Below are 14,130 nucleotides of genomic sequence, written 5' to 3' on the forward strand. Positions count from 1 at the left end.
TCGCTGGCACCTAGCAGGGATATGACAGCATGTTACACTATCGCCATGTACAAGTGTGTTATACCATAATAGTGTTCAGTACATTGGTGTCATTGTGACCCATCCACACCTACCTGGGAAGTTGTACATGGCTGTACATTGGCCAATGGGAGCGACAAGCTCCTCCTCCTCCTCAAAGTCGTCGTCAAACTCGGCGTAGATGGCCTGAGAGGGATCTGGGGTGCCTTCTTCGGAGTGGGTTCCGTCAGGGCTGGAGGGAGAAACACATATTCTTAATAATAAATATATGACTACAGTACATTTACTGACAGCCATGAGTGAAGTCTCAGCGTCTGGTTTCTAACCTGTATGGTTCGTTGTTGTTGGAGTGAGACCTGTAGCTCAAAGCATCCTCTGGTAACGTATCTCTCCTGACCATCGAATCCCCTCGCCTTCCTGCCTCTGTCAACCATGACTACGAAACAAAGCACAGAGGAAATATACCATCGTTTCTTATTGATTGTGCTCGTGAGAGATTGTGAGTGAGACCAAGTCAAAGAGAGGAACGGGTTGTATATTAAAATCAGGAAAACATGAGGTCTGCGTTTACAAATAACTATGTGAAGAGGTAACAAACAATAGAGTTGAAGTCGGAAGTTTACATACACCTTAGCCGAATACATTTAAACTCTGTTTTTCACAATTCCTGACATTTAATCAGAGTAAAAATTCCCTGTCTTAGGTCAGTTAGGATCACAACTTTATTTTAAGAATGTGAAATGTCAGAATAATAGTAGAGAATTATTTATTTCAGCTTTTATTTCTTTCATCACATTTCCAGTGGGTCAGAAGTTTACATACATTCAATTAGTATTTGGTAGCATTGCCTTTAAAATTGTTTAACTTGGGTCAAAGGTTTTGGGTAGCCTTCCACAAGCTTCCCACAATAAGTTGGGTGAATTTTGGCCCATTCCTCCTGGTAACAGAGTCAGGTTTGTAGGCCTCCTTGCTCATAAATGCTTTTTTAGTTCTGCCCACAAATTTTCTATGGGATTGAGGTCAGGGCTTTGTGATGGTGACTCCAATACCTTGACTTTGTTGTCCTTAAGCCATTGTCCCACAATGTTGGAAGTATGCTTGGAGTCATTGTTCATTTGGAAGACCCATTTGCAACCAAGCTTTAACTTCCTGACTGCTGTCTTGAGATGTTTCTTCAATAAATCCACATAATTTTCCTTCCTCATGATGCCATCTATTTTGTGAAGTGCACCAGTCCCTCCTGCAGCAAAGCACCCCCACAACACAAGGGTTGGGATGGTGTTCTTCGGCTTGCAAGCCTCTTTTTCCTCCAAACATAACGATGGTCATCATGGCCAAACAGTTCTATTTTTGTTTCATCAGACCAGAGAACATTTCTCCATAAAGTACAATATTTGTCCCCATGTGCAGTTTCAAACCATAGTCTGGATTTTTATTACGGTTTTGGAGCAGTGGCTTCTTACTTGTTGAGTGGCCTTTCAGGTTATGTCGATATAGGACTTGTTTTACTGTGGATAGAGATACTTTTGTACCTGTTTCCTTCAGCATCTTCACAAGGTCCTTTGCTGTTGTTCCGGGATTGATTTGCACCTTTCACACCAAAGTACGATCATCTCTAGGAGACAGAATACGTCTCCTTCCTGAGCAGTATGACAGCTGCATGGTTCCATGGTGTTTATACTTGCTTGCTAGTGTTTGTACAGATGAATGAGGTACCTTCAGGCGTTTGCTCACAAGGATGAAAAAGACTTGTGGTCTACAAAACAAAACATCTTAGCTGATTTCTTTTGATTTTCCCATGATGTCAAGCAAAGAGGCACTGAGTTTGAAGGTAGGCCATGAAATACATCCACAGGTACACCTCCAATTGACTCAAATGATGTCAATTAGACTATCAGAAGCTTCTAAAGCCATGATATAATTTTCCGCAATTTTCCAAGCAGTTTAAAGGCACAGTCAACTTAGTGTATGTGAACTTCTGACCCACTGGAATTGTGATAGTGAATTATACGTGAAATAATTTGTGTGTAAACAATTGTTGGTAAAATTACTTGTGTCATGCACAAAGTAGATGTCCTAACCGACTTGCAAAAACTATAGTTTGTTAACAAGAAATTGTGTGGAGTGGTTGAAAAAAAAATAGTTTTAATGGCTCTAACCTAAGTGTATGTAAACTTCAGACTTCAACTGTATGTATTCTAGCTTGCATATGGGAACATGACATGCAGTACATGACTGTGGCCAGTAGAGGGGAGTCCATTACCTCATACTTGCTGAGCTCTAATCTCAGTCTCTCCATGTTCTGGGCTGTCTGGTTGATCTGGGGAGACAGGCTAGCAGGATCTCCCATCTGGGGGTTCTTCTCATACACATCCTTCATCTTCTCCAGGGCCTCACTGGAGAGACACACACAGAGACAGAGCAACAGAGAGGGAAAGAGAGAGGAGATGAGGTGGATTGATTCTCTGTGGAAATGCATCCCCTGTGGAGTGCAGTAAATTGGTACACACACACACACACACCACACACTGTTGGGAGAAGTTGTCAGCAGTCATAGAGATGGTTGTCAAAGCAGTCAATCAAACTCCCCCACACACCTCTGGTCCACTTCCTTCTGCAACTCCTTGCCAATGTCATCTAGTTTCTGTTGTAACCTCTTCCTGCGCTGCTCGGGGGGGAGATGACCAAAGTCCTCTGTCACCGTGGGCTGAGAAAACACACAGGGAGGAACAGTCACTTTAACACGGACGCACACACACATTCTCCATCACCATGGCACGTGGTAGGAGAGGAACACACCCCGCCACCCACAACCACCTCTAGAGACAATGCCGGTCTGTGGTTATGGTTCAGCTCAAGGGAAATGGTTGATGACAAGAAAACATATTTAACCTCTAGTAATGACAGTTTTTGCTTTAGAGTGAACAAACAGATATGCTTCGTTTTTACAGTGAGCTGAACCCAAGACCACCACCATTATCACCCATATAATCATTCCATTGGCAGCACACCCACCCAAATAAGAACCTGTTTTTAGGAACTCTTCCCATTGGATTTTATAGTGAACGTTTAAAGGAAGGAGGTTATCAGTGACAGACCAGTAAAGCAATGGAGGTAAACTGAAGCCAATATAAAAATAAAAAATTGGTCAAATTAGATAAATTAGATAATGTTGCCCCATTGCTGAAGTGACTTGAGTTAAGTGTTGTTACAGCCCTAATCCACCAGGTGGCCACCTCTTCAACTCTAACTCCAAATGGAAAGACAGACAGGCCATGTTTTCAGCCCTCTGCTTTGCATGCAATATTGAATTTGAATCTGGCTGTGTTCCAGTTCATGTGCTAGCAGCTAAACTAGAGCGTGAACATTCCAGCATTGATTTGAGAAAGTAAACGAGCAGACTTTAGTGTGACGTTTGAGACCAAGATGCTTGTCCAATTGTACTGATGGAGAGGTGGTCATGTGTGAGATTGCCCGTCAATGTGAGTGGTTGAGACACCCTTTAACACCCCACACAGACACCACTCTAGTATTACCATTACTATGATCCTCTCTGGAGTGAGCCTCTGAGGGAGAAAGAAATAGACAGACAATGTGTGTGTGAGAGAAAGAACTGGGTGGTTCGAACCCTGAATGTTATTTGGCTGAAAGCTATGGTATATCAGACCGTATACCATGGGTATGACACATTTGATTTTTACTGCTCTAATTACATTGGTAACCAGTTTATAATAGAAATAAGGCACCTCGGGTGTTTGTGGTATATGGCCAATATACCACAGCTAAGGGCTATATCCAGGCACTTCACGTTGTGTCGCGCATAAGAACAGCCCTTAGCCGTGGTATATTTGCCATAGACCACACCATCTCGGGCCTTATTACTTAAATATACAGTCGTGGCCAATAGTATTGAGAATGACAAATATAAATTTTCACAAAGTCCGCTGCCTCAGTTTATATGATGGCAATTTGCATATACTCCAGAATGTTATGAAGAGTGATTAGATGTATTGCAATTAATTGCAAAGGCCCTCTTTGCCATGCAAATGAACTGAATCCCAAAAAACATTTCCACTGCATTTCAGCCCTGCCACAAAAGGACCAGCTGACATCATGTCAGTGATTCTCTCGTTATCACAGGTTTGAGTGTTGACGAGGACAAGGCTGGAGATCACTCTGTCATGCTGATCGAGTTCAAATAACAGACTGGAAGCTTCAAAAGGAGGGTGGTGCTTGGAATCATTGTTCTTCCTCTGTCAACCATGGTTACCTGCAAGGAAACACGTGCCGTCATCATTGCTTTGCACAAAAAGGGCTTCAAAAGGCAAGGATATTGCTGCCAGTAAGATTAAACCAAAATCAACCATTTATCGGATCATCAAACTTCAAGGAGAGCGGTTCAATTGTTGTGAAGAAGGCTTCAGGGCACACAAGAAAGTCCAGCAAGGGCCAGGACCGTCTCCTAAAGTTGACACAGCTGCAGGATCGGGGCACAACCAGTACAGAGATCGCTCAGGAATGGCAGCAGGCAGGTGTGAAGACAAGGTGAGCGCTACCATCAGTCCTGTGTCATGTCAACAATAAAGCATCCTGAGAACATTCATGTATGGGGTTGCTTCTCAGCCAAGGGAGTTGCCTAAAAACACAGCCATGAATAAAGAATGGCACCAACACATCCTCCGAGAGCAACTTCTCCCAACCATCCAGGAACAGTTTGGTGACGAACAATGCCTTTTCCAGCATGATGGAGCACATTGCCATAAGGCAAAGGTGATAACTAAGTGGCTCGGGAAACAAAACATTGATATTTTGGGTCCATGGCCAGGAAACTCTCCAGACCTTCATCCAAATCTAATTTTATTTGTCACATACACGTGGTTAGCAGATGTTAATGAGAGTGTAGCGAAATGCTTGTGCTTCTAGTTCCGACCATGCAGTTTGAACTAATCCCATTGAGAACTTGTGGTCAATCCTCAAGAGGTGGGTGGACAAACAAAACCCCACAAATTCTGACAAACTCCAAGCATTGATTATGCAAGAATGGGCTGCCATCAGTCAGGATGTGTCCCAGAAGTTAATTTACAGCATGCCAGGGCAGATTGCAGAAGTCTTGAAAAAGGTTCAACACTGCAAATATTGACTCTTTGCATCAACTTCATGTAATTGGCAATAAAAGCCTTTGACACTTATGAAATGCTTGTAATTATACTTCAGTATTCCATAGTAACTTCTGACAAAAATATCTAAAGACACTGAAGCAGCAAACTTTGTGGAAATTAATATTTGTGTCATTCTCAAAACATTTGGCTATGACTGTATATACAAAGTGCATTCGGAAAGTATTCAGACCCCTCAACTTTTTCCACATTTTGTTATGTTACAGCCTTAATCTAGAATGTATTAAATAAAACATTTTCCTCATCAATCTACACAGAATGACAAAGCAAAAACAGATTTAGACATTTGCAAAAATGTTTACATAAGTATTCAGACCCTTTGATATGAGACTCGAAATTCATATTAGTTGATTGGAGTCAACTTGTTGAAAATTCAATTGATTGGACATGAAAAGGCACACACCTGTCAACATAAGGTTCCACAGTTGACAGCTCACGTCAGAGAAAAGTAACAAGCCATGAGGTCGAAGGATTTGTTCGTAGAGCTCCAAGAAAGGATTGTGTCGAGGCACAGATCTGGGGAAGGGTACCAAAACATTTCTTCAGCATTGAAGGTCCCCAAGAGCAAAGTGGCCTCCATCATTCTTAAATGGAAGAAGTTTAGAACCACCAACACTCTTCCTAGAGCTGGCCGCTCGGCCAAACTGAGCAATCGAGGGAGAAGGGCCTTGGTCAGTGACCAAGAGCCAGACTACCACTGACAGAGCTGGGGAGTTCCTCTGTGGAGATGGGAGAATCATCTCGAAGGAGAACCATCTCTGCAACACTCCACCAATCAGCCTTTATGGTAGAGTGGCCAGACGGAAGCCACTCCTCAGTAAAATGTACATGACAGCCCACTTCGAGTTTGCAAAAAGGCACTTAAAGGAATCTCAGACCATGAGAAACCAGATTCTCTGGTTTGATGAAAACAAGATTTAACCTCTTTGGCCTGAATGCAAAGCGTCACGTCTGGAGGATATCTGGCACCATCCCTACGGTGAAGCATGGTGGTGGCAGCATCATGCTGTGGGGATGTTTTTAAGTGGCAGGGACTTGGAGACTAGTCAGGATCGAGGGAAAGATGAATGGAGCAAAGTACAGAGAGAGCCTTGATAAAAACCGTCTCCAGAGCGCTCAGTATCTCAGACTGGGGCACAGGTTCACCTTCCAACAGGACAAAGACCCTAAGCACACAGCCAAGACAATGCAGGAGTGGCTTCAGGACAAGTCTCTGAATGTCCTTGAGTGGCCTAGCCAGAGCCCAGACTTGAACTTCTCTGGAGACCTAAAAATAGATGTGCAGCAACAGTCCTGGTCCCACCTGACAGAGCTTGAGAGAATCTTTAGAGAAGAATGGGAGACGTTCCCTAAATACAGGTGTGCCAAGCTTGTAGCTTCATACCCAAGAAGACTTGAGGCTGTAATTGCTGGCAAATGTGCTTCAACAAAGTACTGAGTGAAGGGTCTGAATAGTTATGTAAATGTAAACATTTGCAGACATTTGGGTGTAGATTGGGGAGGAAAAAAAACTAAAACAACATAATTCATTTTAGAATAAGGCTGTAACATAACAAAATGTGGAAAAGGTGAAGGGGTCTGAATACTTTCCGAATGCACTGTATATTCAGAGTATAAAAAACATGAAGGACACCTGCTCTAAGCTTAAATGCGGATTTTAAAGCCTTGAGACAATTGAGACATGGATTGTGTATGTGTGCCATTCAGAGGGTGAATGGGCAAGACAAAAGATTTAAGTGCCTTTGAACAGGGTATGGTAGTAGGTGCCAGGCACACTGGTTTGTGTCAAGAACTGCAACAGTTTCCTGTGTGTATCAAGAATGGTCCACCACCCAAAGGACAACTGTGGGAAACACTGGAGTCAACATGGACCAGCAACTCAATATTAGAAAGGTGTTCTTAATGTTTGGTATATTCAGTGTTTGACACCTTCAGAGAGTCGGTCTTTCCACTCTGAAAGGTCAACATCTGAAACCTAAAATATTTTGCTCAATAATTTAGTCCGTTTTGATTGGACGTATTCAGTCATTTCCTGGAACAATAAGAAAGAACAGGTTGATCCACCAAACAGGTTAACAGAGGCTTTTGCGAGGAGACGTTGTGGCCCCTGACCCTGATGACTCACCATTCGCCCGAGGGTCCGGAAGGAGGATATTCTGGGTTTGACTGTCTTATTGATCTCCTTCAAACAGTATGACAATGGGTCCCGGCCGAACTTGGGGGAGGGGGGTCCGTTAGCGGGTGAGGAGGTGGGGGCGTGGACAAGGGAGTGAGTGAGGAGGGGGAGGGAGAGAGCTGGGGCGGGGTGAAGCACAGACACCCAGGGAGGGGGTGGCATGGAGGGAGAGAGGGAGGGGAGGACAAAAACAGAAGACAAGGGAAAGAGAGAGAGACACCATCAACACAACACACAGAGAAGACGACACTGCAGCAGTTACTCCTGCAGAAGCCCACAGCCACCGGATCACTCACATAGCGCCACAACAGCCGCACTACAGCCCCAACACCAGCAATGCAACAACAACAAAACACAAGCCACGATGAAGGGTAGAGTAGAGTGAGCCTACGTGAGGAACAAGGTTGACAGATTGGAGTGGACCAACGGGAGGTTCCATTGGTTAACCGCAATCTGGACACAGATACATAGGTAGACTGAACTGGGTACAAAGTACACCCTATAGGTCTGGGCCTGGTATACATGCTTGTAATACGGGTAATAAGAAACATGGCAGGTCTCTACGCTGGTGGGAACTACTGAACGTTGGCATGATGGTGTAACCAAGTGAGGAGCAGTGAGGGAGAATATAGTCAACTCTATAGGCTGGTTTCTCAGTCACAGATCAGCCTAGACCTACAGGAGTCCTGGACTAAAAAACACTTTAACTAGGAGCTGTTTGAGTCAGTGTTGTGCAGTGGGGCACAGGAGCGGTGCACCACACAGACAGGACGGGAGGTAGGCTGGGTGTATTAGAGGAACAGGATTGGACAGCAGTCAGCAGGGTAAGCCAATCAGACATGCAGCAGGAGGAAAGTGCTGGAAGAGACAGGAGGGAGGAGAGAGAGATACAGCAGTGGGTAGAGGCCGGCCATGATGTAGGTTAGCTCGGTGTGGGTTGCTGTACTCTCAACATTCATGTCTAGTTTATTTTTAGTAATTTCAGAGTGGATCAGGAGGCCTGTTTAAGGGACATCCAATATATTCTAGATCTAGACGGCCTCTAGTGGTCCAACGTCATCTATGATCTCCAATGACGGTGTAGAGAGAACACAGAAAAAATGAGTTCACCTGGAACAAGTCATCCCTCCCTGTCCCAGTATCATACCTGATGGTTGGCATTTCCCAAAGGTGCCATTTGGTGGTTTGACTGTTAATGTTATAGTCTAGGCCAGTATAATACAGTATAATAGCAGTGTGTTTGTAGCAGAAAAGTCAATGTGTTTGTGCCTGTCTGTGCTGATGAAAGCACAAGCTCTGCAGATCGCTGCCTGCCAGTAGAGTTGACCTATTGGAAACAAGTCAGTCAGTCACACGTTACAGAATGTCAGAGGGGGCATATTCACAGACAGGCCAGGGACACAGCCATGCACATACCAGTTCTAGAAAGGTGTGTGTGTGTGTGTGTGTGTGTGTGTGTGTGTGTGTGTGTGTGTGTGTGTGTGTGTGTGTGTGTGTGTGTGTGTGTGTGTGTGTGTGTGTGTGTGTGTTGTGTTAGAGAGGGGGCCATGCAGTATGTACATGCAGGGCTCTGGGAACAGGAAAGATTGTGTGAGAGACCACAGCTTCAGGACCATAGTGACAGAGGGAACGTCCCTCTAGGGACCACCAGATGCTGTCTCCCTAATTCAGCCCCTCTGCCTCAACACTGATACACACTGCTCATGGTTTATCTACCTGCACCTTGGAGCACTGATCATTTCAAACACTAAGAAATCCACTCAGGGGACTAGCCATTCATAGGAGGGAAACAAACTGATTAGGGTATGAATTGTAGATTAGGATAATAATGTCTATTCCCAATTCAGAAAGCCACTCAGCTAGTCAGAACTGAGTCATGGGAGTGGGATGTACCAGGGGTGTACACTTGTCATTGTGAGGAGGAGTGGTGGTACTAGCAGCCTACCTTACTCTTCTTGCTGAACAACCAGAACGGTTTGCTCCTGTTCTTGCCCAGCAGCTCCAGGGGGCCTTTGGGTGTACCGAGGGTGCCCAGGCTGCTGTCTGAGGAGGCACGGTTGATGCCCTGACTGTAGTCCTCAAAGTCCAGGTCCCCAGGACGCTCAAAGCCTGACTTGTACTGCTCTATAAGAGCTATGGAGTCCTGCAGGGACAGTAGGTTGGATTATGACAGTGAAACACAGACCAACAAAACCGAAACGTTTCAAAGCATGCGTGTTTCATACCCATTTCCCTCACATTCTTTTGAACTTCATTGGACCGCATGCATCTACGTACGTTACGTTTGTTTTGTATACATTCAGTACAGTACAGCCGACTCACATTCCTCTCATTGACATTAGTGCCCGCTTTGGTGACGCCCTCCAGACACTTCCCGATAATGGGCATCACGTGCCTCTCCGTGTCTGAGAACAAGACGTAGCCCTGCGCCAGCTTCCTCACCCGCCTCTCATCCATGTCCTGGAGTTTCTATAGGGAAAGGAGGCACATACGGGACGTCACTCAATCAGATCTGCCATGTCTTGGTGCCTGATTAAAGAATAACAACCTGCAGGCAGTCACTGATTCTGAGGTGCGAGAGGAGCTCCTGAGACTTGACCCCAAAAAAGCATCTGGGTCAGTCAATTTAGACCCTTTCTTCTTTAAGGTCGCTGCCCCTATCGTCGCCAAGCCTCTCGCTCCTTTCTGGGGAGGTTCCCATTGCTTGGAAGGCAGCCACGTTGCGTCCTTATTTAAAAGGGGGAGATCAAGCTGATCCTAACTGTTACAGGCCTATTTCTATTTTGCCCTGTTCATAAAAAGTGTTGGAAAAACTTGTCTATAATCAAACAGACTGGCTTTCTTGATGTCTATAGTATTCTGTCGGGTATGCAATCTGGTTTCCGCTCAGGTTATGGATGTGTCACTGCAACCTTAAAGGTCCTAAATTATGTCACCATTACCCTTGATTCTAAGCAATGTGGTGCTGCTATTTTATTGACTTGGCCAAAGCTTTTGATACGGTAGACCATTCCATTCTTGTTGGCTGGCTAAGGAGTATTGGTGTCTCTGAGGGGTCTTTGGCCTGGTTTGTTAACTACCTCTCTCAAAGAGTGCAGTGTATAAAGCCAAAGCTTTTGATATGGTAGACCATTCCATTCTTGTTGGCCGGCTAAGGAGTATTGGTGTCTCTGAGGGGTCTTTGGCCTGGTTTGTTAACTACCTCTCAAAGAGTGCAGTGTATAAAGCCAGAAAATCTGCTCTCTCAGTCACTGCCTGTCACCAAGGGAGTACCCCAAGGCTCGATCCTAGACCCCAAGCTCTTCTCAATTTACATCAACAACATAGCTCAGGCAGTAGAAAGCTCTCTCGTCCATTTATATGCAGATGATACAGTCTTATATTCAACTGGCCCCTCCACAGATTTTGTGTTAAATGCTCTACAACAAAGGTTTCTTAGTGTTCAACAAGCTTTCTCTGTCCAAAACCTTGTTCTGAACACCTCCAAAACAAAGGTAATGTGGTTTGATAAGAAGAATGCCCCTCACCCCACCGGTGTGATTACTACCTCTGAGGGTTTAAAGCTTGAGGTAGTCATCTCAAACAAGTACTTGGGAGTATGGCTAGACAGTACACTGTACTGCTCTCAGCACATATCAAAGCTGCATGCTAAAGTTAAATCTAGACTTGGTTTCCTCTATCGTAATCTCTTTCAGCCCATCTGCCAAACTAACCCTGATTCAGATGACCATCCTACCCATGCTAGATTACAGAGACATCATTTATAAGTGTGCTCTCGACCAGCTAGATGTTCTTTACCATTCGGCCATCAGTTTTGCCACCAATGCTCCTTATAGTACACATCACTGCACTCTATACTCCTCTGTAAACTGGTAATCTCTGTATACCCATCGCAAGACCCACTGGTTGATGCTTATTTATAAAACCATCTTAGGCTTCACTCCCCCCTATCTGAGATATCTACTGCAGCCCTCATCCTCCACATACAACACCCAGACTGCCAGTCACATTCTGTTAAAGGTCCCTAAAGCGCAAACATCCCTGGGTCGCTCGTCTTTTCAGTTCATGGCAGCTAGCGACTGGAACGAGCTGCAACAAACACTCAAAACTGGACAGTTTTATCTCAATCTCTTCATTCAAAGACTCAATCATGGACACTCTTACTGACAGTTGTGGCTGCTTTGTGTGATGTATTGTTGTCTCTACCTTCTTGCCTTTTGTGCTGTTGTCTGTGCCCAATAATGTTTGTACCATGTTTTGTGCTGCTACCATGTTGTGTTGTTACCATCCATTGCTGCCTTGCTATGTTGTGGTCTTAGATCTCTCCTTATGTCATGTTGTGTTGTTACCATCCATTGCTGCCTTGCTATGTTGTGGTCTTAGATCTCACCTTATGTCATGTTGTGTTGTGTTGTTACCATCCATTGCTGCCTTGCTATGTTGTGGTCTTAGATCTCTCCTTATGCCATGTTGTGTTGTTACCATCCATTGCTGCCTTGCTATGTTGTGGTCTTAGATCTCTCCTTATGTCATGTTGTGTTGTTACCATCCATTGCTGCCTTGCTATGTTGTGGTCTTAGATCTCTCCTTATGTCATGTTGTGTTGTTACCATCCATTGCTGCCTTGCTATGTTGTGGTCTTAGATCTCTCCTTATGTCATGTTGTGTTGTTACCATCCATTGCTGCCTTGCTATGTTGTGGTCTTAGATCTCTCCTTATGTCATGTTGTGTTGTTACCATCCATTGCTGCCTTGCTATGTTGTGGTCTTAGATCTCTCCTTATGTCATGTTGTGTTGTTACCATCCATTGCTGCCTTGCTATGTTGTGGTCTTAGATCTCTCCTTATGCCATGTTGTGTTGTTACCATCCATTGCTGCCTTGCTATGTTGTGGTCTTAGATCTCTCCTTATGTTGTGGTCTTAGATCTCTCCTTATGTCATGTTGTCTCTCGTTGTTATATGTTATATATATATTTTTTTTAAATCCCAGCCCCCGTCCCCGCAGGTCTTTGGCCTTTTGTTAGGCTATCATGGTAAATAAGAATTTGTTCTTAACTGACTTGCTTAGTTAAATAAAACATTTAAAAAGTCAGCTGTGTTTTTAGTGTCTATTGAACCAAATGTTAGCATTTAAAATATTTCCAGCATAAGGAAGGAAAGCTAGGTTAATAATATATAATATATATAATAATATATGCCATATAGCAGACGCTTTTATCCAAAGCGACTTACAGTCATGTGTGCATACATTCTACGTATGGGTGGTCCCGGGAATCGAACCCACTACCCTGGCGTTACAAGCGCCATGCTCTACCAACTGAGCTACAGAAGGTTAAGGTCAGGATGGATGGGTGAGAGGCTCTGCCTTACGTTGAAGATGAGAGGCATGTCACTGAAGTAGAACTGGCTCTGCTCCTTGTTGTATTTCTGCAGCTGGGCTGCGTAGTCGTTCTTACACTCCTCCGCTATGTGTGTTCTCATGTTGGCCTGCTGTTTGGCCTGGACACAGGTAACAAAACAAAAAACACAGGTCACACACAGGTCGGTCTGGTGGCTCACGTTCCACCGTCTAAGGGGAAACAGGACAAGTAGGACAGCTGGATTGTGTTCAGTAGGGCACACTGTAGGAAAACCTTTTGCAACGGAAAATGAAAACCTGTGTTCTTTTTATTCTGCGTTGGTGTCCTCCTACCTTCTCGACGTCGGCCTTTGTGGCGTTGATGTCCTGGTCAGTTTTCTCGGCATATTGAGCAGCTTTGTCCGCTTCCCGCCACTCCCTCTCAAAACGTTTCTTACTCTAAAACACAGAGAGAGACAGAAACACACCATGTTGATCTTAGCTAACCCAATACTGTGTTCTGTGGGCATTCTTTGAATTGAATAGAATAGTCTCTACTATTGTGTACAAGCAAGACCTCTGCTTCACCCAAGGTTGGTGAACACTTGCCCAATGGCCACTAACACCTGACTTTACTGAATGGGGCTGGAACATCAGTGGTTTAAGTCAGTGGTGCTGAGCCATACAGCGATGAGCAATGGGCTGGAGTGCTGCTAGTTTCTGGTCTCATTTTGGTTCCCTACCCCTGCTTTTAAAATGAGCTCCTCATCTCTTTTTACTGTATATTACAAATACTGGTCACCTGAATCACCATACACACAACTAGTGAACAAACGTCCCTTTCACTGATGTAACAATGACCCCACTTACAGCAGACAAAAAGCAGACAATATGAGAGAGCATTCAGAAACATGTCAGCTTTCACCACATTAGACAATGGAGGACAGTGACTGGACAAAACATTGCCCTTTGACTGAACAGAAAGACAGACAAGTTGTTCCCTGACAAGGAAAGTATTGGCCTACTGTATAGAGAGGATGTATACATTAGTATTCTACCAACAGCGTAGAATTTCCCTTTGGAAGAGAGGAGTTATTGGCAGACGGCCTGACATGTAAACAAACGTACACTGTCGAGCTGCTTATAGGTGCTCTCCAAACTCTGCTGGGATTTCTTGGCCTCCGACAGATGCTGCAAACAGAAAAACAGAGAGAGAGGACACATGAGACACCAAGAAGACTAGGATGATGACATGACGGTCCCTACTTAGACAGGGCCATTGGCATTGGGTACAGAATAAACAACGGCCACCAAAAACCACTGAACAAAACAGATGGTAAACAAACAGCAGTCTGTCTGTCTGTGGGTCATGTCTACTGGGAGACTTAATGTTTGTGTGTGTTCTATATTTCATTGGGGT

The 14,130-nt window shown here is 44.5% G+C and overlaps 1 pseudogene; it reads right to left on the reverse strand.

Annotated features, from left to right (window-relative positions):
- LOC124000324 overlaps nucleotides 1-14,130 on the reverse strand; it is a 30,570-nt pseudogene that overhangs the window by 876 nt on the left and 15,564 nt on the right.

The sequence above is a fragment of the Oncorhynchus gorbuscha genome, linkage group LG16, assembly GCF_021184085.1.
Source record: "Oncorhynchus gorbuscha isolate QuinsamMale2020 ecotype Even-year linkage group LG16, OgorEven_v1.0, whole genome shotgun sequence".
In the NCBI taxonomy this organism is placed as follows: Eukaryota; Metazoa; Chordata; class Actinopteri; order Salmoniformes; family Salmonidae; genus Oncorhynchus; species Oncorhynchus gorbuscha.